Genomic DNA, 18239 nt, shown 5'->3' with positions numbered 1-18239 from the left:
AATGCATTGTTGGCTCGCTAGATAAAATGTACATTTGCACGCATTCTATTTTTTCGCCCCTAAAAATATACAGCGTGACAGACTTGCACAACTCTTGTGCACTTGTTTGAAAATCGCAGGGACGTTTCTCCTACCAACAATAAAAATATTTGCTTTCAACAAGCAGCACTTGCTAAATCTAATAGTTTTATTCCTATGGACTATGCCATGAATATCTCGAGGGCGGAGAGGTATTCATTTGAGTCCGTTGGCGCTAAATAAACGACGCAGGTGTCGGGTTGTGTCTCCCTTTTCCTCCCGCTGAACACAAACATGGGGAGGATGAGCTGAATTTGAAAAGAAATGCGCTGTGCTCGAGAACCTTCTACTTTTCGAACATGCACTGAGCGCGTGGTTGGATCTGCGACGCCCTCGTGCTCACACCAGGGGCTTCTGTTTTTATGTTCCTGCATTTGTGCGTGGCGTAGTGACAAGCACGTCTACTTGTGGTGGTTAATGGCCGATAAATAATTCCAAGGAAAATAAAGGTGCCTAATAATTTGAACAGATTGACTGATAGCGAGGCTCTTCTGTTAACGAATCTGATCTGCAGATCCTATACCTGCACGCCCCCCTCCCCCCACCGCCACTTACTGCACAATAGTGATTCATGTGTTTGAATAACCGAACTTGTACTTACATCCTTTTTGTGGTTAGAAGCCCAATTACCGTCAAACGTGGAGTAACACGAGGCACTTGCTAGAACTTTAACGGCCTTTTTATTGCGGTAACAGGAAAACAGTCCCTCTGTAGCGAGGGTTTAGGGGCAACTGCCTCAGAAAGGCACATGGCCACGCAGAGTTCCATGGCGCAGCGTGCTGTTCTACTCGGAATTTCAAGTGGCCACCGCAATTGCCTCATCCTTGGATAACACCGGCCCAGAAAAATTGGCTAGACACAAGCAAGCTCTACTTTTCCATTAACCCCTTCGCCGCAGCAGGAATTCCGCTGCGGCGCTGGGGGGGTTTGGGGGCAGTTGCGGTGCCGCCGTGCTCGTGACGGAACCACTCCGTCATGAGTCACGGGTGAGCTGTGCTCATGACGGAGTGGTTCCATCACGTCTCCGCCCACTGCGCTAATCGCCCGCACAGGCGGGGAATTAGCGCCGCATGGGCGGAGCAGCCGCCAACGGCCGCAGCATGACGGGACCACTCCGTCATGAGCACAGCGCACCCGTGGCTCATGACGGAGTGGTTCCGTCATGAGCACGGAACGGGTTAAAACATCCAGGGCCATATTATCAAGGTTGGCATTAAAATTATCGCCGCTTTAGCGGCAGGAAACAGCCCTAAAGCGGCGATAATGGGCTTGATAATATGCCCTTGTGAATTCCCATAGAAGCCCATGTTCACGGAACATGGGCTTCTATGGAATTCCCATAGAAGCCCATGTTCACAACGGAACATGGGCTTCTATGGGAATTCACAAGGGCATATTATCAAGCCCATTATCGCCGCTTTAGCAGCAGTTTCCTGTCACTAAAGCGGCGAGAATTTTAACGCCGTCTTTGATAATATGGCCCCCAGTGTGCATAGTAGTAGTGTTTGAGATTATTGGTGTAAAAAATGACCAACAACTTCACTCTACTCTCTGTAACCTGCTGTTTCCTAACTTTGTAAGATATATGAAAGCAGCTCTCTGCCAAACGCAAAACAGAGCAGGGATAACAGTCAATCCTGCTTAGTCCCACTTGAATGAATCAAGCACTCTTCAATTTAGTTTACACAGTAACACATTGTAGCTTTGTACATAGTAGTTTTACACGCCCTGTTGCTTGTAAACCAAAATGTACTTAATTCAGCAAATGAAACAGATACAAACGACAGTCAAAAATCTTTTGAGAGTCTAAAGAAGACCCATCACATCCATATCCTCAGGCAGTAGCAAAATCAATATCAAATAAAAGCTGCCTAAAACTAAAATTAAAGAACCGCATTGTGACAGGGATAGCCTGGTCCAGATGCACCACCCTGCTTATGAGTCAGCCTCCCTGATAATGTCTGTGAAGGACTTTGCTGTTAAAGTTGATAATTGAAAGCTGTCTAGCTTTTAGTAGAAACACAATGGGGTGATTTCACTCCTATGGTAGCAGATGACCACCCTCAATGGCCTTGGTATAGTCCTATTTGTTTTAGGTTTATTTGGTAAAGGGGGTATACCATCTGGGGGTACCTTCCGAGCAATTGCGGTGGAGAAGAAGTTGAAAACTCAAAGGAATATAGGAGACTTCACAGCCAAACTGCAGATCTTCTCCTACATAGGAATAGCCAACAGATCTTAAAAGCCTTTGGGTTGTTAAACAATAATAGAGTAATACTGCTCAAGTTAGGATGACAGTGACACTATCAGTTTTGGGTGAGTGTCATGGTGCAGCTTGATCACCTTCAGTGGGCCCACATGCACTCCTCTGACTGGCCACAGCTGAGCTAATGAATCCTCTGCTCCACGTCCACCATACCATCTGTGCTCAGATCTCCATTTCTCTGCAACATCTGGACTTCTGCAACTGCACCAACTGCCACTATAACCTGTTTCATAGTTCTCTAAGCTCTGCCGACAGCTCTGGCTAGGGCATAAGGTAGACTAGTTTAGGAGCTCACAACAGCACAGCCATTCAAAGAGGCGCTGGCTCCACCTCAGAGAATAGTAATTCACAGTTCACATTGCATAATTCATGTCGCTTACTGAGTCTGGCAGAGCCCCTGTTCATTGCGCTTTGGTAGCTGCATTGGTACTGGTTGGTGCTGGCATGGTTCATTCAGTGTCCTCCACTCTGCATTATCACCCACAAAAAGTGGGCTTTGACTTGTAAATTATTTTCAGTTTGGGCAAATGCAAAATTCATGTCCCACTCCACAACTTTCACAGCCCAAAACTGCTTCCCGCTCTATGCAGGCTCAAGGTTAAATCACGGTTGAAGGAAATCCTGTTGGTATCCAATCAAATATTTCCTGCATTCGCCCTGCAGCACATAGTATTGTGTTCATCTTGGGAACTATGGGTGTGTGTTAGGAGGCTAAGGCTCATCAAAATCGGAGTCCTACATACAGAAATTACACTATACAATAGACCGCATTATTTTCTAGCTCTGCTGACTTGACACAAACGTATAGAAAATAGATGTATGAGGAAGGAGAACTACATACATATTCTTCGTTACATTTTTAAAAATGTAACAGCCCTTTAGCATAGCCCTTCTACTTTAATATTATTTATGTTTGTATTCTTTTTATGCTGCCATGCTGTTCTCATTGCTGACGTGGATATTTTAATATTTTCAGCACCTTGAATAAAAACGCTCTATAAAATAAATATCTAATTCAATTCTCTTCCGTTTCGCTCAGATTTATCCATGACAGAGACAGAAGTGACTCCGCATTCTCGTTCGTATTTTGCACAGCTGATTCCACCATGAAACAGTGCTTGCATTTGATTTGTTGGAGTGCAGAAGCTCTACAGAAGCACAGCTGTAAGGATTACCTTTTAGCTGCTTAGTATCACATCATCCCGTGTCAATTTTCTGCATTCACTCAATGAGCGCAAACATTTTAGGTATTTTCTTCTCCATTATTGAAGCAGACGTAGGACCAAAACTACATATAATCCATTAGAACATTGGAACGTTGGAAGCTCCATTGAAAACAATGGAGTGCTCCGGGCTTATAATGGCTGGTATAAGCCTGGAGCTCCAACATTCCAATGTTTCTTTGTTCACAGCTCTGGCTGTGAACTAAGGCTTCAGGGATCCGGAGGGGATTTCAATCCCCTCGCGCTCCCTGAAGGCTTTATTTGTTAGAACATTCTGCCCTCTAGTGGCAGAATGTTCTAATACCCTTATAGCCCTTCGTAGCAGGGCTATACCAGCAATTAAAGTCCCGCTGCTTTGTTAAAGTCCCTCGCCTTCGGCTCGGGCCTTTAACGCTGCAGCGGGCCTTAAACATCCGGTATAGCCCGCTACGGCGGGCTATAAGGCTATATTAAAAAACTGGGAGAACAGCAATATTTTTCCCAAGAATAAGATACAAAAGTGGACACTAAATGACGAGTGAACTTAAAGGTAGCACAATAGGGAGCAAACTTAGAAAAACTTGCAGGCAATGAAGTTGCAGCAGTTATTTGAAGAGTACTTGTAGGTTGAGATGTGGTTTGAAGGAAAGGTTTTTCAGCTCCTAAATGTGCAGATGAGTCCAATGCTATTTTGATACAAATACTTTTTGATTTGCAAAATCAGATTCAATTTTTCTATGAATATTGTTCTCAGGATAAATATGTGCACCAGTCATTCTGGCCACACACTTCCCTAGAACGGATGATTTTTTAAAGTGAGCTGCTAAGAACAGTTTATGATGGTAGTGTGGGGGTGGAGCCTGAATCCTCCTAACAACTGAAATTCTATAACACCAGAGTGCTGATATCATCACCAATTATTTTCACCAGTCACCAGATTACATTTATGGAGCAAGTCCACACCAATCAGTTAAAGCTCCAATCCCTCCAACTAAACTAATGCTGACTAATCACACTCTGAAAAAAGACTGGCCTAAAATGATTCGTGATGGTCAGAATCTGATCTAAAACTAATCACAACGGGTCTATAGAGCACAAGCAGATACCCAGAAGGGTTGTCCCTGCTGATTTTCAGGACAAAGGAAGACTTAATAATTTAAAAAGGTACATATGTCCTTGATATCAATCCTGACAACCGAAGCTGAACACACCAATTGATAGAAGTAGGGTTTACACCCCACCTCCTTAATATGTGTCACAGAAGCCCAAGTACTACAATGACTATGCGAGTACAAAACATAACAGCATACACTGATCCCTATGCCTTTTGATTCATTTTTGTCCTTACAAATTCCTAGTTACATACAACGCACAGTTTTCATTAAAAAAATACTCTTGAATTTTGCAATCTGGCCTGCTAACTATTTTGAAGCCCCAGGTTAAAGTGATCCGATATAAAATTCGGAGTTCTGGAGTCGCCCTCAAATGCCGAAGTACTGCTAAAGTATTTAGGACCATCCAATAGGGCTATATTTGGTAGGCTTCTCAATAATAATGAAAAAATATTACATTACAAAAAAAAAAAAAAAAGAACTTCACACTATGAAAGGCAGAGGTCGCGCTAACAAACATACATAGCATGGGCAACTGGATGCATATAGCACGGGAAGGATAAATTATGCAGCAGTGCGAAGTAAATAACACAGCAAGTACAAGAAATTATGCAGCAAGGACAGGCCAAGTGTGGAGCACATTAAGTGACAGGAGGAACATGCCTGGTGTAATGCATGACAATATTATCTAGCTATGTACACAATATAAGAGGAACAATAACCTTACGGACAACAGATAGGTTTATTGAGGTAGAAAAATATGCGTTTAGCAGATCATGTCACAATGTTATTTACAACAATTATTTTCTGTCTTGCATGGAGCAGAGTAACAGCATTTTGTTTAAACAGTCTTACTCCAATCAATTTAGATTTTTGTAAAACATACTAATGTGCATTCCGCAGATAACAAGGCTACAAGGGCAGAGTCTGTAAAAAAATGTTTGCTTCTTATTTTGAACACCCAAGTTATGTTTTGTTATCTGTTGCATAGTACCCTGTCCACCTAACAATATTGTACAATGGCATCATCACAATTTACAAAAAAGCAAGGAGAAGAGGCTGTAGACAAACATGAAACAGTCTGAACTGTCTGGATGCAGGCTGTATTTCCTTGTTTAAATGGGATTAATCAATCCCTTTCGAAGTGTCTGGGAAGCACATCGAATGGAATTAATTTGGGTTTGGGATTTTACACTAAAGGTGAAGTTTGGAATGCATCTATTTTGATGGCTGAGAGAAGAAGCAAAAAATGTAGGCAACAAATTATTGGATTCTATTACAGCAGCTGGGGATAGTCATCCCAACTGTAATCATCGTTTGGCTGCGTAATAAAGATTTTATATGGTACTACATATATTCACAGTGTTCTTCACCGAATAAGATAGGTGTAATGCACAAGGACTACTTAGTTAAGAATATATTATGCATCTACAGGGAGTTGTCAGCTCAGCCACATTGGTGATTGGTGGGTGATCATGTGTGGGTTTGCTAAAAATAAACCTCAATTCTAAAATGGCTGTGGTACTGAGAAGTTAGACAAATTGTAGAGGAACTCTGTAGTACATTATGAACTGTAAATGTATTATTTGTATGTCTTGAATACTGATTTTGCTCCTCATTTGTAAGTATAGTCATTGGAACTTACACACACCATGGTTTGTTAAATATTTGAAAAGCACAATGGTTCATCTCGACTGACAGCCTAGGTCATGGTAGTCTTTCTTCCATGACTTCTCTTTGGCTTTAACTCTGTTTTAGCATCTACAAATGCATTTCACATTCAGTATTCAGACCTCCACCTTTTTAACTTTGGTTACAAATATTTTAGCAGTCATATTCACTTCTTCGTGAATCAGTTCTTCAGCCTTCGCCTGTGTATTCTGATGCCATATTGAGGAGTGTCTCATCAATTACAAATCTTTGCAGATTCAGTCTGGCGAGGGGGCACACCAATTCAAACAGTGGCTCCTTCCTGTGCTTTGTCCACATTTCCCCCAACTTTTGCAGTCATTATGAATCGGGGTAAGGAACTGTCTGCTGGATTCCAATACCCTACAAGCACCTTGACTGACCACTTTCAAATATCTAGCATTTGATTTGCAGGTGATCTCCAGAATCATGTGGCAGCACCTTCCCGAATCTTGTAAGCAAGCTCGCCCCCACGGAGGCGATTCTTCCTTCAGGTAAGGAGTTGTCAGGTGGATTTTATCTGATGAGGTTTTCTTGCATATTATTTTGGAACCTTCCAGTAATTATTTTACATGCAATCTTCCAACTCTGTACCTTATTTGTATCCCTAGGGTTTTGTTTAATGTCTGTTATTAAAAGTGATTTACCTCTCCTGCTGCTGAAGGCCTATCTGAATGCATCTATTAATTGGCTTTTTTTCATTTCTTAAGATTTGGGATCTTTGCAGGACTTTATATTAGTAAGTAATTTTCTTCTGAAACATGGCATCAATTTAAGGGTTATTAAATGTTTAATGGCTATAGAGTACTGTTTATGCTCAATGCACCCTTGTCCTGATGACGACCCATTATTCTACCATGGGTCTCAACGCCGTTGGCACGGCGGACAACTGGACTTTTACACAACATTTGCTTGGCTATTCTAGATTTACTCGTTCAAAAATTGAAAAACAAGAATTTCTAGGGACCATTGCATCCATTGTATTATAAACACACTTCGACCTTTTATGATTTTTAAACTGTTATCACTTGCGCACTGTTATGATGTATAAACTCTTACAAACGTACGTTTGCTATAAAGCTAATGTTATTGATTCTATTGTTGACAGATAATACCGATTGAGAAAGTACATTCAATGATTGCTTGATTATTTCTTAAGCATACTCCAAGAAACAATTGTTCTGTATTCTCGTGATTGCCTCTGGTTCCAGGCAGTTAGCGGGCAGTACCGGTCAAAGATTTGAGACTGGACCCAAGCACACTGCCACATAATTATGTTCCACTCCACTATCTAGATTTGTGGCTCCTTCCAGTGTTGTTGTGCCCCTGACCCACACGGTGTGTATGTGCATTCCTGTCAGTGGCCCAGCATTAGTGTGAACCTGGTTTCAATGTCAGTTCCTTCCATATCAGTACTACTGTGTTGCCTGCACAGTGTCCTGTCTTCTGTGACAGGGAGCATGTCTCAGCATATCCAAGTGACTCACAGCACCATCTCATCCAATGTGGCCCGTTTCTGTGAGTGTCCCAACGATAAGATGTACGTCTTTAGTCCCTACATTGTGTGTCTGTGTAACTTCTAAACTGCTCAAACACGGACGCACGGTCTGAGTGAGCCTCAGGTACCAAATATTTCTGCATGTGGCTGATCCACCAAAAATATAGCTGCACACACAATCCCTACTGGCAACTATATAGCTGCCACGTTTTCATACTTATGTGTAACATGCCCATGGTTTCATTGTGCTTATGTGTGACACTCCCATTATTTTTGTGTGGCTCCTCGAGGCACACTTCACAGCAACTGAAATCAAGCAGTGAAATCCATGTGTTGAGATGAATATCCAAAAGTGACCCTCCAGCGCAATGTGAAGCACTAGCAATGGCTAAAACATTATCATACAGGTGCACATACTGGTAATACTTCATTATAGCAAGCATTCAGGTGCTGCAGCTCTTTACCCAGTCATGTGAGAGGGAGGCAGGGTGGGCAAGGTGCAGATATGGGGAAGGTTGTGCAGTAAACTTGAAGGCGTGTGGTTTGCCTCACACTCACTGCAGTGCGCTTCAGGACTGTTTTGAGCATGTATCTAGTGTTGTGGTGAGAGGGATCCACAGGAGCCTGGAATTTATCACTAAGGGTACAAATTGGAAAGTAATTCTGGTATTAATGAATTGAGGCAGTCAGTTTCTCAAACACTCGTAGTCCGGGATAGCCTTGGAAAAGGAGGTCATTCGGAGAACCAGCACAGATACGTGCTCCATAGGGGGATAATAGTGGGACTGGAGAAGAAGGTGCCAAATCTCCGACCACCTCGCTTGGCCACACATAGAAGTGATGCTAATTTTTTTAGGTGTCGCCTGGGCCAGCGCATGCGCTGCTCTGGCGAGACATTTAGTGAGTGGGCTTTAAAAAGCCGAACACAGCTTTTTGTGTGGCCTAGAGTGTGCGGTTACACGCACAGTAACGCGCATTCCTCGCATCGCTCGCGGGCACCCTTACAGCGCGTGATCATGCGCCATCTGGCTTTGCTCTCGCTTGCTCTCCCAAGCGCTTGCTTCAATGCTCCTCCCCCTCCATACAGCGCGTCTCGCGGCCGTGCGTCTTGTTTCTGCTCCCACTCTTGCCCCCCCCACCCACCCCCTCCTGTTACAGGGAAGCCCCTCAGTGCCTCAGGCAAGCTGAACATGAGGCGACATCACAGCTACAGGGCACCATGATCCATTTCAAAACTCACCCCCACTCTCCCAACGAGAACGGTGCAGCTTTCACTTTAAGCGTACATTATTTATTAAGTGTTCCTATTAGTGTCCCACCAAACCTCCGCCTCCCCGCTCCTTCCCGCTGGCTGTTGCTGCTCCCGGTGCCATCTGGCTTTCCTCTCTTGTTTACATTTGCTGTTCAAGTTGCCTGCTCCACTCTCTTTCTGCCCGCTGTCTCGTGTCTCACTCTGTCTCCCCTCACAGACGGGTCTCTGCAGTTCGCCCCCGCCCCCCCCCCACAGCATCCCCACCGCCCGTGTTCCCTAACACTCTCCAGATGGGCCAATGCTTGTTTTCCTCTTCTTTAGGGGTTCACACCTCTCTCACGTGCTTTTCACCTCACCCCTACTCCCCCCTCTGATTCTCTGCCTATGTCCACTCTCTTTCTGCCCGCTGTCTCGTGTCTCACTCTGTCTCCCCTCACAGACGGGTCTCTCTGAAGTTTGCCCCCACCGCCCGTGGTCCCTAACACTCTCCAGATGGGCCAATGCTGGTTTTCCTCTTCTTTAGGGGTTCGCACCTCCCTCACGTGCTTTTCACCTCACCCCTACTCCCCCCTCTGATTCTCTGCCTAGCTCCACTCTATTTCTGCCTGCTGTCTCGTGTCTCACTCTGTCTCCCCTCACAGACGGGTCTCTGCAGTTCGTAATTTTTGTCAACTTCCTCGTAATATAGTGGTACACTTTGGAATTTAGTGAACCAGGTCTCCTTTGGAGCAACAGGAAAGTGGGGAGTCTTAAACCCATCAATCCTGCAGATCTGAAAAGGGGCCCCCTGCCCCCATCCGCCATCTTAAAAGCTGGTCTCGTGTCCGTGCCATCTTAACTCAATGTGGCCCGCTACCAGCATCTCGTCAGGTCATATTATTCTCACTAGTACATCAGTCTGGGTTCATTGTGCACTCAGGTGTGTTGTGTTCACTAGTACATCACTATGGTTGTTGCTTATTCTGTATCACAAGCAGGATGCACTCTGTTCACCAGATTACAGCAATGGATGTTATTTATTGTATACCACAAGCATAGTGCATAATACATGACAATGCATTGTGTTTCCAATTTACCACCATCAGGCAACACTAGCGCATAACAATAACATTTTTCTACTACACTACAGTCTGGGTGAATCCCGCCCATTCGTAGACCATAATGCACTTTGTTAATTTATCACAATCATGGTGCAGTGTATTCACTAGTGCATCAAAGGGCATTTGCTTTTTTGGATATCAGAATCAGGGTGCATTGTGTACGCTAGTACATCATTGTGATTTTTCCTTACAGTATCAAGCAAGGTACATTGAGTATGCAGGCCATTACAATACCCTTTGTTCTTAGTATACCTCGATGACGTTGCCTTGTGAATGGTAGTAGGGCAGACTAGTCTTTATTGATTGTGCTCCACATCAAATAGTACTATGTTCTTTAGTATATCACAATGCTATGTTTTTATAGAAATTCCAATGAGATCAGTAGTATATCGAGTATTAGTTGTGAATCGTCTACTACAAACAGTGCAAACTGTGCACAAAAGTACACTCGCAGGTCCTTTGTTCATAATAACCCACACACAGGATGCATTTTGCACGCTGTATCATTAGGCCCTTGTTTACATCACAAGGGGCTAATCTCTGTCTCTCTCAATGCCTCTCTCTATGGGGCATATTATCAAGCATGGAGTTAAAATTATCGCCGCTTTAGCGGCAGAAAACTGCTGCTAAAGCGGCGATAATGGGCTTGATAATATGCACTTGAGAATTCCAATAGAAGCCTAAATTGTCACCAAAACATGGGCTTCTATGGGAATTCTCAAGGACATATTATCAAGCCCATTATCGCTGCTTTAGCGGCAGTTTTCTGCTGCTAAAGCGGCGATAATTTTAACTCTGTTTCTTGATATGCCCCTAAATCTCTCTCTCTAAATCTCTGAATCTCTCTAAAACTCTCTCTAAATATCTCTCTCTCTAAATCGCTCTCTAAACCGCTCTCTCCCTAAATCTCCCTCTCTAAAATCGCTTTCTCTAATTCTCTCTCTCACTCTGGTCAGTTGACATGCTAGCTGTCTATTTGGGAGTAGGACGTAGCTGATACTCAACAGTTACTATGTAAACAAACATTGGCATAGCCAATAGGTCTCGCTTTTGGGACCTTATAAGTGTTTAGCCATGCAACAGTTGATGTTGTTGCACCAAGGATATTGTGCTGCATAACTACTTATAAGGTCCCAAAAGCGAGACCTATTGGCTATGCCAATGCTTGTCTTTCAAACGTACGTACTTGCTCTGAGACTAAGCATTGGGGCGGAGCTTGCTTGTTGCCTCGCCACTTATCTCCTGCCCAACCATCTGTTTACAATTGAAAAATGCAGAATACTGGTTCACGCCACTTGAACTGAGTGCGCAAAGCTAATGCCTGGAATTTCTTAAAACTTCAAAACCAATGCACTTCTCCCAGCCAGTATACTACTATTATGCTTAACCCAACCTCGGTATCTTCATGACTGTGCACAACTCCAACAAATCCCCTAATTTGTAATAACTTGGAAGAGAGACGTAGGGCTAAGGAGCGCTGAAGACTGAACCGCTTAGGTGTGGTACTGAGGAAACTGCCTTAAAGTGTGAACCCTTTCCAACCCAGTCACCAAGTAAACGGGAATGTCAGTTTAATCATTTCGAGCGCAATATATTGCAAAATATTCCTCGGAGCTAGGAGTTAAAAATATCAGTTGTTGATATTTTTGCCAGCACTTCATTGGGTCCCGCCGACTCCGCCTGGCGTGATTTCTATCGCTGCACGATGTCTGCCAAGGGGGAGGGGTGAGTGGGTTGGTACATATTATAAGGGGCCAGGCGGTGTCACTGAGTCGTGCACAGCAAAATGCGCTGTGTGGAACATCCTCCAGGGTACCCAAATCAGGAACTCCCCGGTATACTCCATGCCTTGTTGCTCCTTACCCCCTCCTCACTCACCTGTCAAAACCGGAAACCAGCAGGTCGCTAACGGACATATACACGCAACTTCCTACTTCTGACAGAACGCTTCCACTACAGTTAAAGTGCGCGTTGAACACGCGGAAGTTAAACTGCTTTACTGAACCCATGGGCCATATCGACATAGAAGAAGGACAAGGCTTGCTTGACCAAACCGTCAGTAATATCTTTTAAATAGATTCTCAATTTTCAGATGATTTCTTAAAATGAAACTTTAAGGTCGGTCCTGTGTGGAATCAAATACTCTTAAGTATTATTCAGAAATCAAATGAAAACACATTGTTCTTAAAATACATAGTCAAGTAATTTACATTTTTTAAATACTAAGAATGCTAATTAGATTACTAACAGTCGGAGATGTTAAAAGTGTGCGTTAAAAAAGTACATTACTTAATGTTTTACTTTATTAGAAACATATCACCACAATTGGAAAAAACCCTTTTCCAAGATGGTCGTCGCATCGACCTGTAATTTAACTGCGCAGTCTAGTTTCTAAAATATATCGCGTATTGAGACACTTCAAGGGACACCAGGGAAACAGAAAACTCAACAGGCACTTCCCTAGCGGCGAGGAGAGAGGTGAAGGAAGATAAACAAAAGGTTTACTTGCAACGAAAGTGAAAGTGTCAAGCGTTTAGTTCTGTTTTAGTTGCATGCAAAATCCACTCTTGCGGAAGTAAATACTTTATCCCGAAATAATGCTTCAAGTAACGAATTACAGCAGCAACTCATCCAACGTCTATTTTCTTCTATCACCCACGTTCTCTCTGTGTTTTTACATCATGCAGAACACTCGCTTCCTTACAGGTTCCACACACGGACCGATGTCCTACCCACAAGCCCACAACACATGTCCCCTCTTTATTAGGGAAATAATAATATATAAAACATGCATATATAAATAATGCACTACAACGTACGTTCATATCATAAATTTATAAACTCCAAATCCTAAACATTGGTATAAAATGCACTACATGTTACTGTGCACATCACCTTCCAACCATTTAAGTGGTTTCCTTACTCTTTTGCCAATGTCCCCTTCGTCATACTGCACACAACCATTTAGTATCAGTCCCAGCATTGACTTTAGGTCCTTCAACTCTTCCAGGCTTAGCGCCTCTCCCTTCATCATCATTTTCCAACACCACTTCCCGCGCTTTAATTGATTTACCGCTTTGCTCCACACTCTCCTGAATATCTAAACTTGTATGTGCCCCATTTTCATTTCCACTGACACCCATCTTCCCATCATTAATCATCTAACCATCCTCCCACAAATCGGAATCAAATTTGTGTACAGTCCATGAACTTGCTTACATATCTCACTTGGGCCTATAGCCATTTGATTAGGATTCCATACCTTGCCATTGCTTAACCATACCGAATTAAATAAAATCTCAACAACTTCCCCTGGTTCATAAAACCGACATTCCCCTTTTGGTACAAAACCCTGTTTCTTGATCCGAACCCAATCGCCCACTTAGATCTTCACCGGTTTGGAACCTCTCTTAGTGGCATAGTACACCTTCCTTTTATCATGACTTTCTATCATTTTTTTCCACACTTTCAAACGACCAGTGTTCCATACACATCTCAAATAACCATCCAGGTGTAAACTTGGTACTAGGATTCCTGCCTCTCATCATGACAAATGTAGACACTGCATAGATTCAATATTGGTGACTCTGTAAGCCTAAACCATCTTACCTAAGTAAGTTATGCAGTCCTCATTACATGCTATAGCTAACTGCATTACGCCTTTGATCACACGGTTGAACCTTTCCACTATACTATTCTTGCTGGGATTGTAAAGTGACGTGGTCTTATGATTAGCCTTTGTGTGTGCGTTCATAGTACAATTTTGCTTTATAAAAGACAAATTGTACCCCACTGTCGATCAAAATGGTGTCAGGAATACCTTCTGAAGTAAAGATTTGATCAAGGAATTCCCAAAACAGCAACAGTGTCTGCCTTCTCTACTACCTTCACAGTGGACCAACAGGAAAACATTCCAATCAAAACCAACACATACGTCTGAGGACTACCAAAAGGTTCTACAATATTGATAGCCTGATAATGAGCCACAGACAGAATGACAATGGGCGGGAGGGGCTGCGAGGAGGCGTGCGAGGCGCCCCCCCATCAGGGAGTTGAGGCCTCTGTAAGAGAACAGCTCTGCTCCCTGCAGGGCCCAGAATTACAGACAAACAGCGTCTGTAAAAGCAAGGGCGTCTGCAGGGGGGGGCTAGGACGGGAACTCCAGGGGGGGGGGGCAAGCGCCCCTCCTTGCCCCCCCCCCCCGCGGACGCCCATGGCCACAGATTCACATGGGTGCTTCGGAATCAAACTATCACTCATAGGCGGTCTCAGAGTCTGTAAAGATTTTTCAGCAAAAACGCAATTGGAAAATTCTCATACTTATCTTTCCACTGCAGTATGTATGCCTGGCCACCAAAACATTTTCTTCACAACAGATTTGGTTCTAGTGATCCTATGTCTCTAATTCCAGAAGGGCTTTATGGATTGATTCAGTCCCTCTTTCTATGGCCAGCTATTACACAAATAAGTCTTAACCTCTTGTAAGACTTTACTCTTCTGGATCCTCTCTGCCTAGGAAACTATAGACCCATTTAGTTGCTACCTGGAATAGGCAAGGTACTGGAGAAGCATGTAAACCAGTATTCTCTGGGTTCATAGAAGTAAAGAATGTCCTACAGACGGGGTTTCAACTGAAATATAGCACTAAAACCGCTCTTTTGGCCGTGGTGGAGCTGAGGCAGCTGCTAGATCAAGGCGGTACGGCTGCCATCATACTCTTTGATCTCAGTGCAGCATTTAATGCACTGAGATCAAGGGAAATTCTCATTGAAGGAATCAATACAGCAGGAGTCAGGACCATCTCCCGCCCTGCAGAGACCCCCCGAGGGGATCCCAGATAGCTGAGTTTCAGTCCGACATGGGCCTAGTTGATGTCTGGAGACGACTTAACCCAGCCACCGTACATTTCACATTTAATTCTGGGGCTCACAATAGCTAATCACGTATTGACCACGTGTTCACCCACGCACAAGATATCCACGAGTTTACCAAATCCTGATGCCTCGCACGTGGTATCTCCGACCACTCCCTTATTCTCACAACAGTCACACTCGGCTTGCCCAAGCGACATGCCACTCTTACCATAAACCCCAGGGCAATTAAGATACCACATATTAGGGAAACACTAATTAAAGAAACTGACTACTATTTTAAAGAAAATGTAAGATCAGTCTCCTCAGCCCAAATCCTATGAGGTGCGTTTGGTGCTGTCATGAAAGGTAGAGCCCTGGCTTTGATGGTCGGTCATAAAAGAGAACTCACAAAACGTATAACAGAGCCCGAGGAAGATATCCTAGCCAAAGAGAGAGCATTGGCACTTACCCCTAGCCAAGAGGCGCAGCACTCATTGGCTATCATGCGTCTTGACTACCAACAGCTTCTAACAGACGCGGCCAAGGCGAGGCACAAATCCACATGTCATAAGATATACAAACATGGGGAACAAACAGGCAAGCTTCTTGCCTGTTTAGAAAAAAAGGAGCAATTATCAAGGTGGGTCCACTCACTGCGCGGAGTCAACAGAGAGGCAATCACGGACCCCCAACAGATCACTGACATGTTCGCCACCTACTTCTCATCAGTTTACATGTCCTCCGGAACATCCCAACCACCCGCAGCCGCGGACCTACTATTAACTATAAAAGTCGCTTGTCTGTCCATGCAAGATAGGGATTCCCTAGAGTGCAATCTCACTGAAGAGGAAATTCAGATGGCTATTCAAGATGTCCGCTCGGGCAAGGCCATGGGGCCCAACGGGCTCCCGATTGAATTCTTTAAACCAATGGCCGCCAAACTCTCTCCCCACCTGCTCCAAATGTACACCGAAAGGTTCGAGAAAGGGGCACTACCAGCAGAAATCAGGACGGCCTCCATTGTGGTTATCCATAAACAAGGTAAACCACCAGATGATTGTAGAGCCTACCGACCCATCCACCTCCTCACAGTTGAGGCGAAAATGCTAGCGAAACTGTTGGCTAGCAGACTCATCCCCTATATCACCGAACTAGTGCACCCAGATCAATCCGGGTTTATGCCAGAGAGGAATACAGCCTTGAACCTAAGGTGACTACATGGGGTCCTGGGCAGACGCAACACGATCAGAGAGGACACAACCCTATTGTCACTAGACGCCTCAATGGCATTCAATACAATCAAATGGGACTTCCTTTTTGCAGTGTTGATGAGAATGGGATTTGGCCCAAACTTTATAAGGTGGATCCAACTGCTCTATGCCCACCTAACCGGTCATGTGACGGTAAACAATCACACTTCTTGACAGTTCCTATTGGGAAGGGGCACCGGGCAGGGATGCCCTTTATCGCCCTTACTCTTCACCCTCATACTAGAGATGCAGATGATATCCTCTTGTATTTGGACTCATCATCACAATCTCTCCGCTGGTTCCTCCTTATATTCCATAATTTTGGCACCCACTCAGGGTATACCATTAATTGGACTAAGTTCCAACTTTACGCGTTGTGGGGCGCACCTCCATACAACCCCAGAGGATACGATATACCAGTTACATCAAAGGGCTTTAAATACCTCGGCATATATATCACACCAGACCCGACCCTATTTTATGAGACAAATTTACATGCACCCCTGGTTCGTCTCCGAGCCGACACAAAATATTGGAGATCTTTCCACCTCACTCTCTTGGGACGCGCAGCCCTCTTCAAGATGTTAGCACTACCGCGTTTTCTCTACGCATTACAAAACACCCCTAACACACTCCCTGACAGTTACTTCGCCAATATTGAAAGTGCCGTGTGGGGATTGCTATAGGACGGTCGAGCTCCACGGATAGCCATGAAAAAATTTACAATGGGGTGGTAAGACGGGCGCATTGCATTACCTTACATGAAGCTTTATTACCAGGCGTCCCAATTTGTCGCGATCAATAAATGGGTACATGGGAAACACGACGACCCAAATTTCCGCACAGACCGGTGGCTTCTGGGACATGGGGGATGTAATAGGGTACTCTACACAAACCCTCATAAGCTCCACCTCACGGGATCTACTGCAAGCACAGTAGATACCTGGCATAGAGTGAATAGTCAATTGGGCTGGCATAATAAACTCACACGTGTCACTCCACTCTGGGAGCCAGACCTCCTAAGTCTACTTAGCAATTGTCCTGGGTTCGACAAGTGGGATCTAGCTATCACCATGAGATTACGCCTGGTCCAATTGAAGATCCTTCACCGCGTATACCTAATCACAGGGATCGTGGTCAAAATGGGTAGGAGGGCGGACCCCCTGTGCCTTAGACAATGCCACCAAATGGGAACCTTTTTTCATATCATCTGGGATTGCTCAATAGTGCAAATATACTGGGGTGACGTCACCAAGCAGATGGAAAGAGCAGGTGGTAAGACTCTGAAGGCCTCCCCCAACTATGCTTACTAAATATTTGGGAAGCCACTGATCTAACGCAAACTCAGAAAACGTGGGCATCATTGGGATGGGCCATTGCAAAACGCAATATAGCACAAAAATGGGGGGGTGGGAGTGGTCACAACAATACGTGACTGGGCAATTGACATGGACAAGGCAATGATAGCCGAAAAAGATGTCTTTAAAAACAAGGGATGCCCCCAAAAAATGGGACCGTAAACGGGGGGATGGAATAGATACAGAGGCGACATCTGCCTATCCCCTACAATTGATTTGCGCTGTGATCGACTCAAACTAAGAGACATATCTGATATCACTAATGTGACCTTACATGGAGATGACCAACGAGACCCCCTGTGTACTGTGTATTATGTGCCGCAAATATCTACCTCGCAACTTTGAAAAAGCGTTGTGCGTTACTCAATGGACATGTCTGTTAGTACAAATATGATTGGAGGTTGGGGTGTATACGATGATCCCGGTTGTCACCCGCTCTGAAACGTGCATATGTATACTGTGGCCTTATCTGCTGTTCTATTGCTGCTGTTCTCTCAATAATAAAAAGTTTCTTTAAAAAATAAAAATAAAGCAGGAGTCAACAGAACTGCCTTGAAATGGCTCACTTCATTTCCTCCTTA

General features: G+C 44.2%; 1 protein-coding gene across 3 annotated transcripts in view; it reads right to left on the bottom strand.

Annotated features, from left to right (window-relative positions):
* The window catches only part of EXD3 (exonuclease 3'-5' domain containing 3), a 2855457-nt gene extending 2843236 nt beyond the window's left edge, over positions 1-12221 (bottom strand). For 2 of the 3 annotated variants that reach the window (XM_085610760.1, XM_085610799.1), the window contains exon 1: positions 12076-12221. The gene's annotated coding sequence lies outside the window, so the exon portion shown is untranslated. The remainder of the gene's footprint in view (positions 1-12075) is intronic. The other variant, XM_085610781.1, reaches the window with a different exon arrangement.
* Between the last annotated feature and the right edge of the window lie 6018 nt (positions 12222-18239).

This window comes from Triturus cristatus, chromosome 1_2 (assembly GCF_964204655.1).
Source record: "Triturus cristatus chromosome 1_2, aTriCri1.1, whole genome shotgun sequence".
In the NCBI taxonomy this organism is placed as follows: Eukaryota; Metazoa; Chordata; class Amphibia; order Caudata; family Salamandridae; genus Triturus; species Triturus cristatus.
The sequence above is the reverse complement of the archived record's forward strand: the minus strand, read 5'-3'. Positions and strand labels throughout refer to the sequence as shown.